Below are 21,855 nucleotides of genomic sequence, written 5' to 3'. Positions count from 1 at the left end.
CTGGCATCAAGAATTGTTTAGTATGATACTCATCCTGTTCATACAAAAATACTAAGAATGTCCAGTTTTCAGGTTGGAATATCACACATTTTTTGGCTCGTGTTTTGCTCTCACAACAATTATTGTTTATTAAGGTAGTCCTTCTGATCCTTGAATGTCCATTTTCTAGTTAGAATGTCACAAGTTTTCGGTTCGCGCTTTGTGCTCGCAATTTTCGATTGGTGAAATATGTAGCCAGTATCCTATTCATGAGTCACCGCATAAATACAGTCCTTAAAAGGTTCCTTTTCTGGTCAGTACATTAAAAATTTCAGCTCACGCTCGCGTTAATTCATTAGATTCACATCCCTTTTTCATAATTACCAAAACTGCTCAGAAGGTTTGCTTTTCATGTCTTATTACATAAAATTTCCAAAAGTTTGAGCTCGTGATTCGCGCTCCCAACATCCCGAATGGATGCCCTTTTAACAGTATTTATTCCGTGATTGACCAAAAAAGCGCGTTTACGACTTAAGATTTGAAAATTTTCCAAACCGTTCGTTGGCGAAAAATAAAGCGTAAATATATCATATCAATCAGAAAACACTTTGCTCAACATAATTACTACAATTCAGAACTTCTTGACACAGACGGTGATCTCTTGATGAAAATATCAGTTTGCACCAAAATGTTATTTTAGGCATATATTACTCCCTGGATATTAATGCCCTTTCTTTTTTGTCCTAGTGCCCACACCCCCAGAGAAAATACGTTCCGCTGCCCCTGATTTAGAGTAACAGTCATTTTCTTTTTATACAGATTTGGACTACGGGGGCATGTTTTCAGACATTGACAAAGAAAATACGTTCCGCTGCCCCTGATTTAGAGCAATAGTTATTTTCTTTTTAAACAGATTTGGACTACGGGGGCATGTTTTCAGACATTGATGCATTGAAGTTCCGAGTCGCCCCAGCCCAGAATACTGTCATGGCGTCATTTCACGCATATAGTCACCCCTATGTGTACATCTCTCAGGCGGTATTATGGCTGGAATTGCACACCTTATCTGACGTTAACTACCATGGTCGACGTGGATTTGCCATTGAGCTCAGCATACAGCGTTTTAACTTCACACAAGGTATACCTAATCTAGGTCTAGACGTTAGCATATTTATTTGGAAAACCCTTTCACTCATTGCATATAGTATACACGCCATGTACCAGTACTACCATTCCCAGCTAGTATCCCATAATTAGTAATCATCTGGAATAAAATTATTGGAAATGGTTTTTCAACTGATTTGAGTAGGTATGGATGGGGGAAAGTGGAATTTTGTTCAAGGTCAAAGCTCAATGACCTTTTTAAATATACTGTATAGTGGTATCTCCTAGATAAAATATTACAGAATGGTAATCATGGAGTCAAAATGCACAGAATCTTACAAGAAGTTCGAATAAAATAAGATTAAGTACCTAGAATGCTGATTCTCCCATAAAATTCAAGGTTATAGCCTTTCAAAGGTCGACGACACCTTTTTGTTACATTATATACCATACGGTATACATGTAATGCTATCTCTGTGATGAAACGGCGCTGGTTGGTGATCTAGGTATCAAAATGCAGAGATTCTTACAGGAAGAACAAATTAGATAAAACTAATCACCTAGAGTGCATATTAATCCACAAGGTCAAAGGTCAATGACATTTTTACGGATATTACGTATAATTGTATCTCTGAGATAAAAGGCTGCATGTCGGTGATTTGGTGTATGATATTTATAAGAATTGTAAGAGCAATTACATTCATTCATTTTATAGTTATTTCCTCTTTAGAGATATTATAATGCCATATATTATTTATGCCATATATTCTTTATGGTTACACTTCGTAATTCCGAAGCTTCGTAATTCCGAAGGTTCTTTATTCCGAAGGTTCGTAATTCCGAAACACGTAAATTGCCTATACCTCGATGTTCGTTAATCCGAAAACGAAAAGGGGTTCGTTAATCCGAACATTTGTGGCGTAATTCCGACGATTCGTTATTCCGAAGGTTCGATAATCCGAAAACGAAATAAGGTTCGTTGTTCCGAAGGTTCGTTAATCCGAAAACGAAATAAGGTTCGTTGTTCCGAAGGTTCGTTAATCCGAAAACGAAAAAAGGTTCGTTGTTCCGAAGGTTCGTTGATCCGAAAACGAAATAAGGTTCGTTTTTCCGAAGGTTCGTTAATCCGAAAACGAAATAAGGTTCGTTTTTCCGAAGGTTCGTTAATCCGAAAACGAAATAAGGTTCGTTAATCCGAAAACAAAATAAGGTTCGTTAATCCGAAAACAAAATAAGGTTCGTTAATCCGAAAAATGAAAACCGGGAAAGCAGAGGCAAGGGGAGGGGGGCGGGGGACACTTTTGCCGTTCAATTATTATGAGGATGGGAAGGCAAGGGCGGCCGAACGAATTTTCGTTGTGGGTAAAGCCAAAAAATGAAACTCATACGTCAAAATGGGCACTTTGGTGATATTTTCACCTTAAGATTATCATCTGCTTGAAGTCATTGTGTGTTTGATAGTGATTAAGTACAGAAAAACTTTTTTGAAGTGACTTCTTATTATGGCAAAATGTATAAATTTAGGCTTTATTTTTCGGGAGAGAGTATAATGAGCGAGCGGCTTGGTAAAACAAATTCAAAGGTGAAGTTGTATAACGTTTTTTGTGGTCAATTATTCTTAAAATGGCATTATTGCGAGGTGTTGCGAGCGTGAATCACAAGCTAAAACTTTAGGTTATTTCAATAAAAAATGAAAATTTGTTTTTTAAAATCCGAGCAGATTTCTGCTGTCATTAAAAACTAACTAAAGAATTAACACGAGCGCAAAACGCGAGCTTAAACATACTGACCAGAAAAGGAACCTGTTAAAGAAAGCATTTAGTGACCTTTTTAGGATGCATATTTCACCAATCGAATGAGAGTGCGAAGCGCAAGCTGAAAATTTTCAATATTCCAGCCTGAAAACTTAACTTAACTTGTAAACTTTAAAAAGAGTATTATATTTCGAAAAAACATGAAAAACGGCATATTTATTTTTGAAAAAGGAACTTTCCCATTTTGGAAAATATTAATTCCCATGTTTTTTATTTCATTTTTGATGCCCCCTGCCTCCCTCCCGACCTGATCTAAAGGGGACATTTTAAGAACTTTTTGCAGTTAGCCATGAAGACGATGCGTGTTTTAACCAATGGCGGCGGAACGTTTTTTTTTTTGGGGGGGGGGCAAAGCAAAAAAAAGGGGGCCAATAGGGGAAATTTGGTGCAAACGGATATTTTCACCATTAGATTATCATCTGTGTATTAAAGAGGTTGTGTGTTTTGTAGTAACTAAATTGAGCACAATTTTTTAAGTGATCACTAAAGTTATATATTTACGTTTCATTTCTGCGAGCGTAGAGAGCAAGCGGTTTGGGGGAAAAAGTCAAATCTGAAGATGTAAAATTCACCTTATTGGTCAATTACTGTTAAAAGGGCATCCTTGTGAGATGTTGCGAGCGAATCACGTGCTCAAACTTTTGGAAATTTCATGTGGGCCTAGAATGATAATATTGATATAGATATTATTTACCCAGGGAAGCCACTTCAGTTCTGAAAACTATTCTCCCAGCTATTATTTTTTTTTTACAAGAATGCTTAGAATGTCCAGTTTTCAGGTTGGAAAATCGGAAAAATTTGGCTCACGTTTCTCGCTCGCATCAAGTATTGTTTATTGAGGAACTCATTCTATTCCTGGTTACAAAAAAGAAGTATGAAATGTCCAGTTTTCAGGTTGGAATATCACAAATTTTAAGCTTGCGGTTCGCGCTCTCATTATTTAGTTCGTAAGATATATATTCTATTCATGAGTCACTAAATGCAGTCCTTAAAAGATTACTTTCTGAAACCTGTTGCATAAAACTTTTTACCTGAGAAAACTCTGGTAAAAAATGAAAACTAAGGTTAGTCTGATTTCCGCCACTGACTTTAGCACAGGGCAAAAACTCCTGTAAAAACAACCTGAGTTTTCTCAGGTAAAAAGTTTCATGCAACGGGCCCCAGGTCAGTATATAAACAAATTACAGCTCGCCCTCACATTAATTCTTTAGAAAGATACACATCTTTCTCACGATTACAAAAAATGCTCCGAATGCTCACTTCACGTCTTGTTACATGAAATGTCTACTAGTTTGAGCTTGTGAATTGCTTTCAACATCTCACAAGGATCATTATTAGTATTATTTTTACTTTTATTACCAGCAGAAGCTGTTATTAAAAATGACATCCCCTCCAATACAAATCCTATTATCTAGAGGTTGCTCGCACGCTTCCAACACACTTGATCCCCTGCATCTTTAATTAAACCATTTGCTTATAGGCAGCAATTGCTCAGATAAAATCGAAATTAGCCTATGCTTGACAGGGCGCCTATATTCTTAATGAAATACATGCTTTGGCCCCAACACACGCATGTATCATCGATCGTTATTACTATCATTGCATAATATCGTGTAATCTTGTAATGACAACATCTTTTTTGTTACCAAAATGAATTATTTTCATTTTCGGAAATACGAACCTTATTTAATTTTCGGATTAACGAACCTTATTTCGTTTTCGGATTAACGAACCTTCGGAATTACGAACCTTATTTCGTTTTCGGATTAACGAACCTTATTTCGTTTTCGGATTAACGAACCTTATTTCGTTTTCGGATTGACGAACCTCATTTTGTTTTCGGATTAACGAACCTTCGGAATTACGAACCTTATTTCGTTTTCGGATTGACGAACCTTCGGAATTACGAACCTTATTTCGTTTTCGGATTGACGAACCTTCGGAATTACGAACCTTATTCGTTTTCGGATTGACGAACCTTCGGAATTACGAATCTTCGGAATTTCGAACCTTCGGAAATACGAACCTTCGGAATAACCGAACCTTCGGAATTACGAAGCTTCGGAATTACGAATGTATGCGATTCTTTATACATGTACATACATATATATGTACATATATAGTTAAAGTAAGCGCTATATAAATGTACATCATTATTTTTATCATTATTATTAAGTTTATTATATTCATGCTAATTCTTGTGTTCTTTATTCTTCTTGTATATACAAATCTGTGCATTCCGGGAACAAGATCACCAACCTGCGGTGTTTTATCTGAGAGATACCATATTTAATGTAAAAAAAAGGCCATTGAACTTTGACCTTGAATTTTTATGGGTGAATGTGCATTCTCGATGCTAAATTTTCCTGTAAGAATCTGTATTTTTACACCAAGAAGACCACCAAAATGCGCCGTTTTATCTTACAGATACCATTATGTAGTATGGTACATAATGTATAAAAGGTCATTGACCTTTGACCGTAATTTTTAGGGTGAATGTGCATTTCATCTACTAGATTTTATTTAATTTGTTTAACTAATTTTCGGCATTACTCCTATTTGTTTAAGATCAGTGTGCTCGATCTGTAATGAAAATCATAAGATCAGTATGCTCGATCTGTATGAAAATCTTAAATCATAAGTCAGAAAAAATTGGAACCAGTGGGATTCGAACCTGCCATCTACTGCTTTCCTGGCAGCGACTCAACCACCAGTCTATTCTGGTTCACGGCTAAGCCACGATGAACTGGAATTTAAATGCCTTCGACCCTCTTCTTTCTGACTCATTACTATGATCTTATGATTTTCATTACAGATCGAGCACACTAATCTTAAACAAATAGGAGTAATGCCAAAAATAGTTACACAAATTAAAATTTCCTCCAATAAAAGCCTCTTAATTTACTATCTATTGTCCACGGCGGACGGCATTTGAATAGTATACCTTTGATTGTTGTATAGAGAGCGTACACAAGAAGAAAACTAATAGTTTTACTACGAGAAACGTTTGCAGTGAAATAGTTCATTTTCCTTGCTGACGTCACGCATAGTCCATTTTTCCCCGAGGGAAAAGTGAACTATACGTTTTTTGACCCCCCCCCTACCTCGCTATTCGCGAGCTGTGCGGCGCGATGCGAGCAGAGCGCTGCTCAGCCAAACGGTACTCTGCACTGGATTTCACGGGAAACTTTCGGCGAGCTGCACTAACGAGGTGCGCTCGCTGAACAGACGATCCAGCAAGACTTACTATTTTCTCAACGATTGTTCTATATCGACTTATAAAAGATCTTTTCGCTGTAAAATGGTTTGAGTGGTATAGTCGATTTGACATTTTACAAACCTAGAAATGTTCTTTCCGATGAAGTTTTTTTTCTTGATTCGTGTTCCTATGGGGTCCTAGAACAAATTCAGCTCGGTTGCGCAAAGTTGCCGTTTGGGCAATTTTGCTAATTTGCATAAACCCAAAATGGCCGCCAGATGCCATCTTGAAAACCTAACTTTTGAACCCCTGTCCACAAAATGATAAGTAATGACTCGTTTTAGGGGTTTAGAGATGTGTAGAACCGATTTCTGTAATCATTTTTGCAATATAAGGTCATCTTCAGGTCAAATCCAAGATGGCCGCCATATGCCACCTTGAAAAATTGACTTTTGTTCCCCTTGCCCCAGAATGACGAGTAATACCTCTATTTAGGGGTTTTGGGGTGTGCAGAATCCATTTCTGATTTCTATTTTGCAATATAATGTCATCTTCAGGTCATATCCAAGATGGCCGCCATATGACGCCATCTTGAAATATCAACTTTTGAACCCTTTGCCCCAGAATCATGAATAATAACTCTATTCATGAGTCATTTGGTATGTTGATTCAATTCATGCAGTTATTTTGCACAAAGGAAAATCTTCAGATCAAATCCAAGATGGTCGCCAACCGCCATCTTGAAAAATTACTGTCCTAGGCTTATACCTGTTAGAACTAATGTAAAGGGATTTCAGTAAGAATACTAATTTCTTTTATTAATTCTCAAGTTCAAGGTCAAGGTGAAGTTACATCTTAGATGTCATATTTCAACATTAATTGCTCAACTTAGAATGAATCCTCTTTAGGTTTGGGCTATGATCCATTTCGAGTGTATTTTATTTTTTGAAGGTCCATCCATACCTTTGCACTGAAGAGGCTTTTAGGGTCTTATTTGAATTTGAAAGTGTTTTATCAATATTTTTTTTCTAAATCAATGTGTCCAATGATTGGTAGGCATCAGTTCGCCTTAAAAGACGATGGTATAGCGCTAGGCCTTACATTTTCGAGAGTGACTACAGATCCACTCTAGAGTAGCAGTCTCTAGAGCAAATTTTTACAGATGAAGGAGGATGGCGCTGAGACACGTTTATATAGAGATGCTGACCTAGCCTTCCTCCTAGGCCTTTGGTCTGCCAATTTAGCATTCCGATTATTTTCTGACGTCTTGACCCCTATACTTAGTAGCTCTCCATAGAATGGCGACTATCATCTACACCTTCATAAGTGTTAGTGTCTATGCAGGCAAGTTTTATGTCACGTTTGCAGGTGTCTTTATAATGGAGGTGTGATCTACCGATGGGGTGAGACCAATCACACAGCTCACCTTACCTTGGCGAATCCAAGAAGGGATTCGCCGAGGTTTCATGAGGCAAACATGCCCCAACCACCTTAGGTGCCTTTGACCAAGGAGCGAGAATAAGCTTTTGATGCCAGCACGTACGCTGAAGGGCCTCTGTGTTTTTCACTTTGTCCTGCCATTTAACGTGCATGATACGTCCGAGACAGCTGACATGGAAGGTGTTTAGCCACTTTTCTTGGTCGGCGTACGTTTTCCAGGACTTCCGTGCAGGAGCTTGGCCATGACTGTGACAGATTTTACAATCCTGATGCTTATATGCTTGTCCTGTGCAAGGGGGCAAGAGACATATAGTCGATCCAAGGTAGGTGAGGAGTCCACAACAACCAGACGAGTGTGTGCTGTTGATATACATATCTGGAAGGCAGTCGGTGTCTTGAGTCTATCAGGATTTCTGACTGTCTCAAAGGCTGATGGATGATCCAAACCCCTTACATGCACAGGACAGGCAGCTGTTGTGTACGACAAGGTCTTGTACTCCCACTTCTTGAGAGGCAGGGGCGACATCGTTTCCGTAAAACATTTCACGAATGAGAACAATTCTGACCGTGGAACTGTCTTGGGGGAGCCTATATTCTGCAGGAGGCTAAACAGTGCAGTCCTGCTGACCAAGTCAATGGCTCTAGCCAGGAGGAAAATTCCAATAATAATTATAAAGGAAGTTAATAAGTTAACTAATTTTTTTGGAAAAAAAATACGGAGAAAAAAAATTAATTCAAATAATACTTTAAAGTCATTTCACTGGAAAAGTATGGTTGCACAGGAATAACAAAAAAGGATCAGAACTCCCGAAATCATAGCCCAAACCTTGAATGGTTTCATTCTAAAGTAAGCGGTTACTGACGAAATCTATCAACCATCTGACCGTCTTAGACATGACTTGACCTCGAACTAAAAATGGAGTGATTAAAAGAAATTAATCATTCTTACTGAAATTCCCTTACATGAGCTCAAATACATAACAACAACCCTATAAGGGAGAGCACTTATTCAAGGTTCAATATTCTTAGAAGAAGTTTTTGTCTCACCTGCGAAGCAGAGTAAGACTATAGGCGCCGCTTTTCCGACGGCGGCGGCGGCGTCAACATCAAATCTTAACCTGAGGTTAAGTTTTTGAAATGACGTCATAACTTAGAAAGTATATAGACCTAGTTAATAAAACTTAACCATAAGTTTAATCAAGTATTACTGAACATCCTATCAGAGTTTCATGTCACATGATCAAGGTCAAAGGTCATTTAGGGTCAATGAACTTAGACCATGTTGGAGGAATCAACATTGAAATCTTAACCTGAGGTTAAGTTTTTGAAATGTCATCATAACTTAGAAATATATGGACCAAGTTCATGAAACTCGGACATAAGGTTAATCAAGTATCTCTAAATATTCTGCATGAGTTTCAGGTCACATGATCAAGATCAAAGGTCATTTAGGGTCAATGAACTTTAGCCGAATTGGGGATATCTGTTGAATTTCCATCATAACTTTGAAAGTTTATGGATCTGATTCATGAAACTTGGACATAATAGTAATCAAGCGTCACTGAACATTTTGTGCAAGATTCAGGTGTCATGATTAAGGTCAAATGTCATTCAGGGTCAATGAACTTTGGCCGAATTGGGGATATCTGTTGAATTCCCATCATAACTTTGAAAGTTTATTGGTCTAGTTCATTAAACTTGGACATTAGAGTAATCAAGTATCACGGAACATCCTGTGCGCGTTTCAGGTCACATGACCAAGGTCAAAGGTCAATGAACTTTGGCCGAATTTGGTGTATCTGTTGAATTACCATCATAACTTTAAAAGTTTATGGATCTGATTCATGAAACTTGTACATAAGAGTAATCAAGTATCACTGAATATCCTGTTCAAGTTTCAGGTCACATGATCAAGGTCAAAGGTCATGTAAGGTCAATGAACTTTGGCCATGTTGGGGGGTATTGTTGAATAACCATCATATCTCTGTAAGTTTATTGGTCTAGTTCATAAAAAGTGGACACAAGAGTAACCATGTATCACTGAACATCTTGTGCGAGTTAGAGTAGTACTCAAAGTCAGCACTGCTGCTATATTGAACCGCGCGATGCAGGTGAGACGGCCAAAGGCATTCCACTTGTTTTTTCTTACTATGGCGTTTAGTGGTCATGTTGGATTATTTTGACCTGGAGATGATCCAATATAGCAAAATAACTCACAATAAAGAAGGATTATTCATGATTCTGGGACGAAAACTTGAGAATTAATAAAAGAAATGAGTATTCTTACTGAAATCCCTTTACATATAAGCCTCGAAAAGTAATTTTTCAAGATGGCGGTTGGCGACCATCTTGGATTTGATCTGAAGATTATCCATAATGCAAAATTACAGCATGAATTGAATCAACATACCAAATGACTTACGAATAGATTTATTATTCATGATTCTGGGGCAAAGGGTTCAAAAGTTGATATTTCAAGATGGCGTCATATGGCGGCCATCTTGAATTTGACCTGAAGATGACATTATATTGCAAAATAGAAATCAGAAAGACATTCTGCACACCCCAAAACCCCTAAACAGATGTATTACTCGTCATTCCGGGGCAAGGGGATCAAAAGTTAATTTTTCAAGATGGCATCTGGCGGCCATCTTGGATTTGACTTGAAGATGACCTTATATTGCAAAAATGATTACAGAAATCGGTGCTTCACATCTCTAAACCCCTAAAACGAGTTATTACTCATCATTTTGTGGACAGGGGTTCAAAAGTTAGGTTTTCAAGATGGCATCTGGCGGCCATTTTGGATTTATGCAAATTAGCAAAATTGCCCAAACGGCAACTTTGGGCAACCAAGCTGAATTTGTTCTAAGACCCCATAGGAACACGAATCAAGAAAAAAACTTCATCGGAAAGAACATTTCTAGGTTGGTGTATTGAGCCTAAGAGACTGTCAAATCGACTAGTATGAGTGATTCTCGGAACGGGCTAAAACTGTTCGCACTCAGGAACATCACGTAGTACTATTCTCCCTCGGGCCGATGGCCCTCGGGGGGAAATATGACCAGTTCATATGTTTAAGAGACCATTTTTGGTTTGATAGTGATCTGGATCATTTATGGTTGGGGATTTCCTAAGATGCAAATTGATTCTGACGGGGAAGTGGTCTGGGCGTGGGGTCTTGAACTTCCTAACATTAGAGAACGAGTGAGTGGGGATCTGATTATGTGTGGGTATTGGTATTTGTGGTAGCTTAAGGTGATTGGGTTCAATTACATTAACGGGATCGGGATTCCTGTGTATTTGTGCCTGGTCAGTAATTGGTTTGTTATTGTCTACTTTAATTTTATTGAATTGCACCGAGAAAGCTTTGGTTGCCTGTGCATAGGACATTTTGTTCACAACCTTTATTTTTTTGGATTTCATTCGCTATTTTGGCTTTTGCACATCCTTTATAGGCTGCCGAATGTTGACCACCGCAGTTGATACAATTGTTTAGTTCTTTTTTAGTACAATCATTAAATTTATGTCCTTCCCCACATCTTAGACACCTTTGTTTTTCACGGCATGTAATTGCCGTATGTCCAAATTTTTGGCAGTTGAAGCATCTACTGACGGGGGGGGGGTGGTTGATAAACATCATAACCTCCATTCTTCGAAAACATATTGTTATTTCTTTTGGGAGAGACTGTGTGTCAAAGATTAGAATGACACTACGTGTCGGGGAAGTAGCAGGTCCACCTTGTGTTTCCATATCAACCTCTTGCTTTCTGAGCTTTTTTCTCTTTGACTTTTTAATTCTGCTATTATTTCCTGGTCTGTCATTTCGGTTGGTACTCCTGAAATTACTCCCTTTTGCAGGTTTGGACGATTGTTTATTTTTACGGGGATATTTCCAATAGATTGAATTTCCTGGATTTGTTTGTACTGTTTGATATTTTGGCATTTCACGAAAATTCCGTTTCTAGTAGACTCTATGTATTCGGGAGAAAGGCTTGTGCAATTTTCGATAGCTCTAATGACAACTGATAGACTAACATTTTTTAATGATTTATCACGATCTATTGGTACAATGAAACCTTTCAGGTTTTGGTTTCTTGTTTCTGCAGAATGGGTGCGGAATCGGAACTCATTGTCAGATTCACCCGACAAGCCACTCCTGATAAATACGTTTTCTACCCTAAAACACTTCTCTAGTTTTACTTTTTCTCCTTCGTCTTCTACGGTTTGAAATTCCCCTTCAGGATCTGCGGAGGGGGTACCCGATTAAGATTCATCCCCTAAATAGAGGATGTGAATAGTTTACCGCCAGTATTGGCATGTGCAAATTTGGCGGGAAATTTGAAAATCAAACGAGTGCTGTATTAGTCGTGTACAAAAGAAAACCCAAAATTTTTGTTTACCAGTTTTATGTCCGAAGTATAGCAAATATAGCTAGAATTGTCCCTATTCCAGATAATATAAATCCATATATAGGCAAAATTCCAAAAATAGGCAAGATTCCAAAGGTAAATCAAAATATCGAGCGAGCGAGAAATTCGCAACACGTCCGCCCGCGACCTAGCCAGATGTGGATATAGAGTGTAGTCTTTTCTCCGGACCGTTGATTAAAAAACCTTCAGAATTAAGCCCAAAAACTAAGACTCCGTTTTAAAGCTGTTGTTGTTCTTGTTTTAGCTTATACGGCGCGTGTCATTCGGTAGTGAATATTTGGGTACATAACGTGATCTTTACTCCAGACCCGTTCAACAAAAATGTGTTATAATCTTCAAAAATAAGACTCTGTAATAAAGCATGGATATAAGAGCATAGTCTTTACCCCAGACGCTGTTATATTAAAAAAATCAGATCTTCAATTTGAAGACTCCACCGTCTCATCCCTGTGAAATAAAGAATGGATATAGAATGTAGTTTTTGCTCCAAACCTGGTGATTAAAAAAAATCAATACTAATACCCCATTATCTTCCAAACTAATAGCCTATAACAAAGCATATAGCATAGCCTTTACTCCATACCCATTTATTAAAAAAAATATGTACACTGTACACCCACTGTATAATTACACTGTATACCCATGTGGTACATTACCGGGTCTTAGTATTGAATATGACGGGATTGAAGTTTCGAAGATTCTTGTATTTTTTTTTCAAATTACTGTGTCTGGAGAAAAGAATAACTCTATATCCATATGGTTGATTACATGGCAATGGATTAGAAGATTTTGTGGTCTAAGTTTTAAATTTCATTTCCCTTTTTAATCACCGGGTCTTGTGTAAAGACTACGCTTAGCTAGTTCAGGATTTAAGTACAAAAAATTTATAAATAAAATTATTTTACCGCAAATTATGCTGGCGCAAATATTCACTACTGAATGACACGCGCCGTATAAGCTAAAACAACAACAATAGGAATGGCGTTAATCCTGTTGCTTGGAAGAATATATGGCCAAGACTGAGTATTAAAAAGTAGACTAATAACATTCATCTTGTATGATACTGTCGCATTGGGTCTGGAAAAGGAGACTGCCAGCATTCGTTTCGTATGGATCTGTAACAATTAAAGGGTATGGAGAGTAGAGTAGCACCCTTTGTTTCATACAGAATGTTCCACTAGGTCTGAGAAAATTGATAAACATTCATACACGGTCGGAGGTGGGGGGGGGGGCAGCAAAAACGGCACTTCCTCCTTTGAAAAGGGCACTTGAAACAAAAATACTTAAAAAACAAAAAACAAAATAACATATTTACCCTTGTAGGCAATGAGCAAAATGATTGACGGGGCAGACATGGCGTATGGGGTAAAAACAAAATTTAAAGCTGCGAGCGAACAAAATTTGAAACTTTTAATGGAAAAAAAAAACATTTGTGATAGATTTTGATATAGAGAACGCTATCAAATTTCGCCACTTTTCTTTCCTTTTCTACTTTTCTTTTTCTTGTTCTTGAAAACTTTTGGGGGTCCATGGATCGAAGTCCATTTTTTAAGGGGGTAAGTGCCCCCCTCCCCCGGTTCAGATGCCCCTGCATAAAAGAAAGGACGCTAATTGCAAATACATGAACCTTATATTAGCAAACTGGACATTTGAACAAACCAGAAGAGAAGGGGCATTATCAGAAGTAAATAAGGACACATTAATATAGGGCACTTGATCAAAGGTGAAAATGTACACACTGCAAAGAAGAATTTCACTCTGAAACGGGCCAACTTAAATGGGCGAGAGGAACATTTTAAAAGGACTATCATTTAATTGTGCACTTTTAGAAGGGATAAGAACGCGAAATAAGGAAAACGGGTGATGATCTGGCATGAGAAGAGCGGTTTTAAGAATGGAAACTTATCTGATACGAAAATGGGCACTTGCATGTATATCTATAAAAAGGTAAAGGGGCACTCTTTAACACATAAAACGGGTCCTAAGATGAAAGCGGAACTGAACGCGTTGAAAGGGTTCTTTGGTTAATAGGGGAAACATTTTAGTTCTTCAAAAAGTGGGGGGACCGTGAAAGTTGTTCATTTGCACATATCCGTGGAGGGGGCATAGTTCTTGGGTTAAAGATAAATTCCAGTATTGGTAACGATCTCAACATGACTTTTTACAGAATCTTATATGATGACCACCCAAGTGTCTGTTTGTATGGAAAAAAAATATGTGCCAAAGGATTTTGGAAAAAAATTGTGTAATTGCTGAGAAATTAGCAAAATAAGCGCGGATTCGGTCACTTCCGTCGGGTCTTTATTCCAGCAATAATAATACACTGTCCCACGTGTGCCTTTCTGTGTTGGTTATCTTCAGTGTGAACATTTTCAGCGTAGATTTCAAGATTTCACAAAGTTCAATTTATGTAACTGTACCAGATCTAGATCCTTGATGATATACTGACAATTAAGCCTGGTTTACAGACTTTCTCATGAAATCATACTGCAACTACTGGCATTTCTCTTTAATAGGGGAAACCTTTTAGTTCTTCAAAAAGTGGTGGCACCGTGAAAATTGTTCATACGCACATATCACGTCGTTATTGGAGGCGCGATAGCTCAGTCGGTAGAGCGGGGGATTCGTATTCCGGTGACCCGGGTTCGATTCCCACTTGGTGCGCTAGTGCCCTTTGGTAAGGCATTAATCCTCAGTACCAGGTCCTTCGGAGGGGACCTTAAGCCGTCGGTCCTCTGGTTGCTTGCTTACAAGCATTCATGCTTTCTTAGCAATCAGGTAAAAAAAAAATCACCAATCACCAAACGTTTGCACAGATGCCGTTGATAAATTTTGACAGATTTGCACATTTCCCGGAGTGGCGTTTGCACAAATTCTGTTGTTTGCACTACTCCCGGCGACATTTCGCACATATAGCCTACCGTTGTTTGCCCATACCATGGCTTCACATCCCTCAACGTTGAACTGTGCATGCTCCCTGACGTAGTTGACGTACCGATATCTGCAAATATAAACAAAATAAAATACAAGCTCTCGCTTGAATTACTTGCCGATACTATGAAAATCAAAACCAGTGTGGAATCGGGTCTATCATGCAGAACATTTAATTCCATGCACTGTAAAAACTGTGGTGTTAAAACTGACACCATTTGGTGTTAATAGATGACCACACCCTGAGGTGTTAAAATTACACCCTAAAGATTGAACATAACACCAAAGAGTGTAAATGTAACAACCAAAGGTGTTGTAATAACACCTATAGGTGTAAAACTAACACCACCAATTTAACACCGGTGTAAAATAACTGATGCGGTCCTCTATGTTCACCGGTTAACACCACAGTTTTTGGTGTTTGACGGTCTTTCATAAATGATCATTCAAATTATACCTAACAAGTAACAAGGTGAGTCATGATCCGTTAGTTAGCCTGCGCATTTACAATTTGACTTTGAGTTCAAATCTGCAACTGCAGCAGCGCAGCGGACCTCTCATTTATTGCAGTCGGATAGAAGCCGCGCGCAGTCTACCCAGGAAGCATTAACTCGATAGGCCTACATTAGAGGACTAGGTCCGGCAACGTGAGAATTGGTCTAGATCGGTTATGTATCAGCAGTAAGGAATAAATCTACAAGTTAAAGAGGGAAATAGAACAAATGTATCAGGCGTTTCCTTCGAAAGCATAGTGGGAATTATTAATCCTGGCAATAATAACTATTTTTCCTCGGGACTTCGCCCCTCGGAGAAAATAGTGATTGCCAGTCCAACCTCGGATAAATAATTCCCGTTGTACTTTTTCAAAGCCTGATGTATTTGTACTATTATATCACAATCATAATGAGGAGACGCATAACCCATAATTTCAACGTAATTTTCTCATATCAATGGAGAGATAAAGCCATTCTAAATGGAGATGGATTCTTGATAAATGTAACTTATGATCTAGTAACTTTTAGGTCAAATATACCATTTTCTTTTTAATAACTGGTTCAAAGTGAAAGATTGAATAAATTTTAAACATACAACATGAAATTCTTATTTTTGGAACGACATGAAAAATATATAATAAAAATGTGTTTCGATATTTCAGGCATTTGTGACTGGAGAAACCCCTGTGGTCCTAGAAGTGAATGCTCCAATCTTGTAGGAGGATATTCCTGCCTCTGTGACACATGGTATACTGGTATCAACTGCCAGGAAGGTAACGGATCTATTTGGCTATTCATTTAAATTTACGTACCAATCACTGGGTAAAATGATAATAAAATCAACAATGACAATAATGATAACCATTAATATCGCGGTTACACTTCGTAATTCCGAAGGTTCGTAATTCAGAAACACGTAAATTGCCTATACCTCGATGTTCGAACCTTCGGAACAACGAACCTTATTTCGCTTTCGGATTAACGAACCTTCGGAATATCCGAAACTTCGGAATAACGAAGCTTCGGAATTACGAATGTATAGGAATATCGCATCGTGTATCTTGAAATATTCCGTTCCGAGACGAACAAAAAAAGATTATCAGAGAGTTTGGACGAGTCTAATAATGCCAACGACTGACAGAGTAGCAATAAAACTTCTTGATAATTCTCAGTCACTAATTAAGTTATATTTCTCAAATTAAATGACAAATTCTTCCAAAGTGGAGATGCTACGGCAGAGAAAGCCCGTTCACTATTAGTTACTCGTGTATCGGGGATCATATTCTCACTTTATCGTCAATCATGAACCCTAATAACTTGATTGACGAGACCCTATATTGACAGGCGTGTCGTCCAAACTGATGTCTCTATGCAGATTGCAAGGTATTACTGAATAACACAATATTTGTTTGTAAGACTTAAAAGTAATATATATATATATATATTTACTTTAAACCATTCCAATTCATGTTTCAGTTCAAGATTTATAGCAGAAAGAAGTGTTATTGGTTCATAAAATAATAAAATAACTTAGAATCGTCTGCAAATAAAGTTAGACATAGAATATCTGAAGATCCATAAAATTCATTTATGCACGTAATTAATAACAAAAGACCAAGTAGGTTTCCCTGTGGAACTCACGTGAGATGTGTAACTTAATGAGGAAGTTGTACAGGGGGAGAATATTTATCGATAGCATTAGTGATCTCGATATTCAAATATTCACATCTTTTTGATCAATCTTTCTTGATCAATCAAACTGCCATTGATCTCTCTCTTAAAGGGGAAGTTCACCCTGACAAAAAATTATTTTAAAAATAGCAGAAAAAGTAATAAAAGATATTGCCGAGGGTTTGAGAAAAATTCATCAAATAATTAAAAAGTTATTAGAATTTAAATTATTTGATTTCTGACGTCATAAGCGAGCAGCATTTATACATAGCGAATGGTAATAAAATCAAAGAAATGTCATTTTCTCAGAAAATTGAAATTGGTTTTCACTGTACCTTTTGTATATCAATAGACAAATCTTATCACACCCGATCATAAATAGAAAACAAATTTAAGTCATCAGGAAACATACAAAATTTGAAATACATTTTACATGTATATGACATAACACATGGGGCAGCTGCTCGTTTATGACGTCACAAATCCAAAACTTTGAATTCTAATATTTTTTAAATTTTTTATTGCATTTTCCTCAAACCTTCACCAATACTTTTTACTATTTTTTTCTGCTATTTTCACAACAAAGTTTTCTTCAAGGGGAACTTCCCCTTTAATTTTATGTTCTATATTGACTCAACTGATTTCAAGTTTTCACATCTCTTTTCCCTCTTTTTTTGACTGCACAACAGAACGGAGACCTGATGTCGTCATACTACCTAATGAGTTCAGCGCCATGAAAGAAATAGCTCTGAGCTCCGACGACCTCTTCCCCATGGACTTTCTTTGGAGAGTCGATGCAGACTTAGCGTGCAATATTGGTGCATACTTTGTGGACAAACATCCTCCGGAGTTCAGAAACAACGTATTTACTGTTATACTCGATTCCCCCTCGTTCCGCCAACACACCTTTCGATTCACAGAAGGCAACTGGGTAGAATTGCAATACTTTTTCGTAGATTCGTCTCAAATGTGGCTTGAGGTTACAAATGCCCTTAACACCTCCCCCATAAGATTGAATTTTGTGCTGCATGTTCAGTGTCAACTGGATAGTGGTAAGTATGAGATGAAAAGCAACTGCAGACGTAGAGGCGAGGTGCCTTAATTGGGGTCCCCCATGTCTGTGTTACTTGTTAAAAACAAATTGTGTTGCCTTTTCTCCTTTTCCGTGTGAGTTGTTAACGGTGAAATGGTATTGTTATACTGTATATGAGTACAATTGTAAAAGCTATTACATTCATTTATTTGGAAAGTTCTCTTTAAGGATATTCATAGCATAGAATGATTAAGATCATTTGACCCCCTCCCCCTGAGATCTCCGTCGCTGATTGCGCGATCGCCGCGTAGAGCCGGATGTAAACTACGAGACTGTATAGAACAATGTTAAAAAAATAATTTTTTATACTTTTTATTAATTAGTTATGCAACTAAGTGTATGAAATTTGCCCTAAATTTAATTTTGTGTATGTGTATGCCTTTAACTTAATTCACAAAGCTAGCATAATGCAAATTTTTGTTTGGTTGGAGTATCAATTATTACATTTGTAACAAATAAAAAAATGCAAAATATGATGTAATTTCTTTTGAAGTATCTTATTGTTTTTTGAATTCGTATGTATTTCTTTGTTTTTCCCATGAACCATGTCGGAGACCCTTTTGCAATCATAAATATTACAAAATGAATCAATTTAAACCAACAAAAGTAAAAATAATCATATATTTCTGATTTTTGGTTGAAAAACAAAATTTGCATTGACTTTGTACACGGAATCACGTTTTTGAGCAATTTTGAGTCTGACGTGCACTTACATAATGTTGCGTTATTTCGGAACCACAAACCTGGGTGTTGGAAAATTGGTTTCAAAGTTGTGGTAATATAACCCTAACTGCACTTGGGGCGTCCAATACCAATGAATATAGCTACCTTTATTTTAGCTTATTGTTAGCAAGAAGACAAAACTTCATTAGGCATCATATTATGGCGACAACTTGTTTAGGGGCCAGAATGTGTAAACGAAGTCCGCGAAAAACTTGTTTAGGTGGTTATTTCTCACATAGATAATAATTCGTTTAGGGGGTGTTTGGCCACGCATGTGTACATCAATACATTTGCCTGCCCCTCCCGGGGGGGGGGGGGCGTTTCTGTTTTACACCCTGGCGAGGGCAATCTCCGTAAAAATAGCTTCAAAGCGACTAGTGAAGAGTCTGAGTTTGTTTACATTATCAGCTGGGCGCGCGATTCGAAAGTCTGCACCAAAGATATCAACAGAACACGTGCAAATAATGCAGCTGAACTTAATGCTATTGTAAAGATGGAAAGGGATAACGATGGTAGATATATTATATTCGACCGTGAATTAGATGGAGTTATAATGATAATAGGAAATGTTTATTTCCAGCTAGGAACAAGGCAAATGAGCAAATAGATTTCCTGAAAATAATCAATATCATTATAAATAAAATGTTTTCTCTCAGTCATGTTATTATATTAGGTGGTGATTTCAACATGATAGTAGATGATAAACTAGATCATATGGGGTCAACAATACAGGTGAAATCTAGATTTGATACATAACTTTTGGAGTGTATGGCGTTACGATACTGCAACAAATAACGATGAAATAATTTGAAATTGATAAATTTCAAGTAATAGATATTTGGAGGAAAAAAATATCCAGGAAAACAACAGTTTACTTTCAGACAAAAGACACAACCTATTCAGAGTAGGTTAGACTAGGATAATATCAAAAGAAGTTGAAACATTGGTGTTGGAATGTGACATTTTACCGTCTGTAACTCCAGACCATTCTGGAATCTTGCTTACCTGTAGTAGTGGGAAAAAAAGTAAAGCGAGGTCCTTCGTACTGGAAATGCAATAACAGTTTGTTATGATAAAGAATATGTTTCAGCTATGAAAAATGAGATTCTTAGTTGGAAAAAGGAATATAGAAATGCCTTTTTTACTTACTCATTGCTTTGGGGCTTAATTAAATAAAAGATTTCAGAGTATACTAGAAAATATTCTAAAGATTAGACACAAGAAAGTAATAAACAAAAGCTGATATCAGAGTCCGAATTGAAAGATCTAGAACAACAAATTGCTGTGAATAATTTTGATGTTTGGTGGAAAAGGTCGGAGGAAAAAAAAGAGAACTCCTTAAGAAGTTATTTGACTTCGGCCTTGATGGTCTTAAAGTAAGGTCACGTGCCGCCTGGAGTTAAAAGAGGGAAAAGAATTCTGATTTTTTTGAACAACTTGTGTTATCAAATAAACGTAAATCTGAGATTCATGAATGAATAAGTGTAGATCCATGAATATTATCCAGTAATCTTCAAATAACAATTGAATCATCTACTGGAATTTGTTGAAAATTGAAAGTATTAACTTACAATTCTCTGTCGTCGCGTCGTTTCACCAACCGCTGTTGGCTTCATCAGGCGAATGAACGCTAATCACGTCTTTCCAAGTGACTCCGCGAGTTAGTCAGTCAGTCGACCGTAGCGTCACTTGGTTCCCCAGGGGCGGAAGTTAATCCCGTGAGAGACGGCTTTGAACTTCCCGTAGGATTCGGTCCCAGGCGTGTGACAGCTGGAACCGCAAACCACCTCTCCGATTCAATGTTGGCTTCTCCACTCTTTCCCAAATAGCTTCTTTTACTCCTCTCTCGAACCACCTGCTTTCTTTGTCCAGGATCACCACGTCCTTGTTGAAAGTGTGTCACGTCGCGTTCAAGTGGGTGAAAACCGCCGATTCAGGAATGGCTGCGAGACCAGTAGATTTACGGTGTTGGTACATCCGTGCTCTCAGTGATTGTTGAGTTTCACCGATGTAGGAATCCTGACAATCCCTTTGTTCACATCTAATACCATACACCACGTTTCGCTTCTTATCCTTCACTGGTTGGTCTTTCACGTGCACAAGCAATTGTCTCAGTGTTCTATGCGGCTTATGTGAGGTGGAGATTCCGAACCTACCAAAAGTGCGGCTGATCCTTTCTGATAGAATAGTAACAAGGGTCCTATTCCGGCGAGGTTGGGCTGTCGCAGCGTCAGACTGGTTATCCGGAGTATTCGACTGTTCTTCCGAAGGTCTTACAGGTCGAGGTTGCTTCGGACGTGTGGCTTTCTGGAACGCCCAGCTGGGATATCCGCACTTTCCAAGAGAGTTCGTAATGATTTTCTTTTCAGCCGAGTTGTCCTCCGGTTTACTCACAACGCTGTCCGCTCGATGGAACAGCGTCCTTATCACCGAGAGTTTATGCACCAGGGGGTGGTGAGAGTTGAAGTGTAAGTACTGGTTGGTATGAGTCGGTTTCCTATATACTCGGAAATCCAAACTGCCTCCTTCCACTATTTGTACTTCGCAGTCAAGGAACGCAAGTTTGTTGTCCTTACAGGCTTCCTGTGTGAACTTGATATTCACGTCTTGGTTGTTGATGTGTTTGAAGAAGTCGTGCAACTCTGACTTGTGGATGATAACGAAGGTGTCATCCACGTATCTCAACCAAGTTCTAGGTTTTCTGCCTGGGTAGCTCGAAATTGCCTTCTGTTCGAAGTCTTGCATATACAGGTTAGCAACTATGGGCGAGACAGGAGAACCCATGGCACATCCATGTTTCTGTATATAATGTACTCCTTTAAACGAGAAATAAGTGGTATGTAAACAAATAGAAACAGCCTCCACAATCTGATCAATATTCAACTTAGTTCGGTCTTTCCAGCTGTCATTGTCGATCAAACATTGACGGACTACCGTGATTGCGTCGACAACAGGGATGGAAGTAAACAAGGCA

The sequence above is a fragment of the Lytechinus variegatus genome, chromosome 6 (assembly GCF_018143015.1).
Source record: "Lytechinus variegatus isolate NC3 chromosome 6, Lvar_3.0, whole genome shotgun sequence".
NCBI classification, from domain to species: Eukaryota; Metazoa; Echinodermata; class Echinoidea; order Temnopleuroida; family Toxopneustidae; genus Lytechinus; species Lytechinus variegatus.
Note: the sequence above shows the minus strand (reverse complement) of the source record.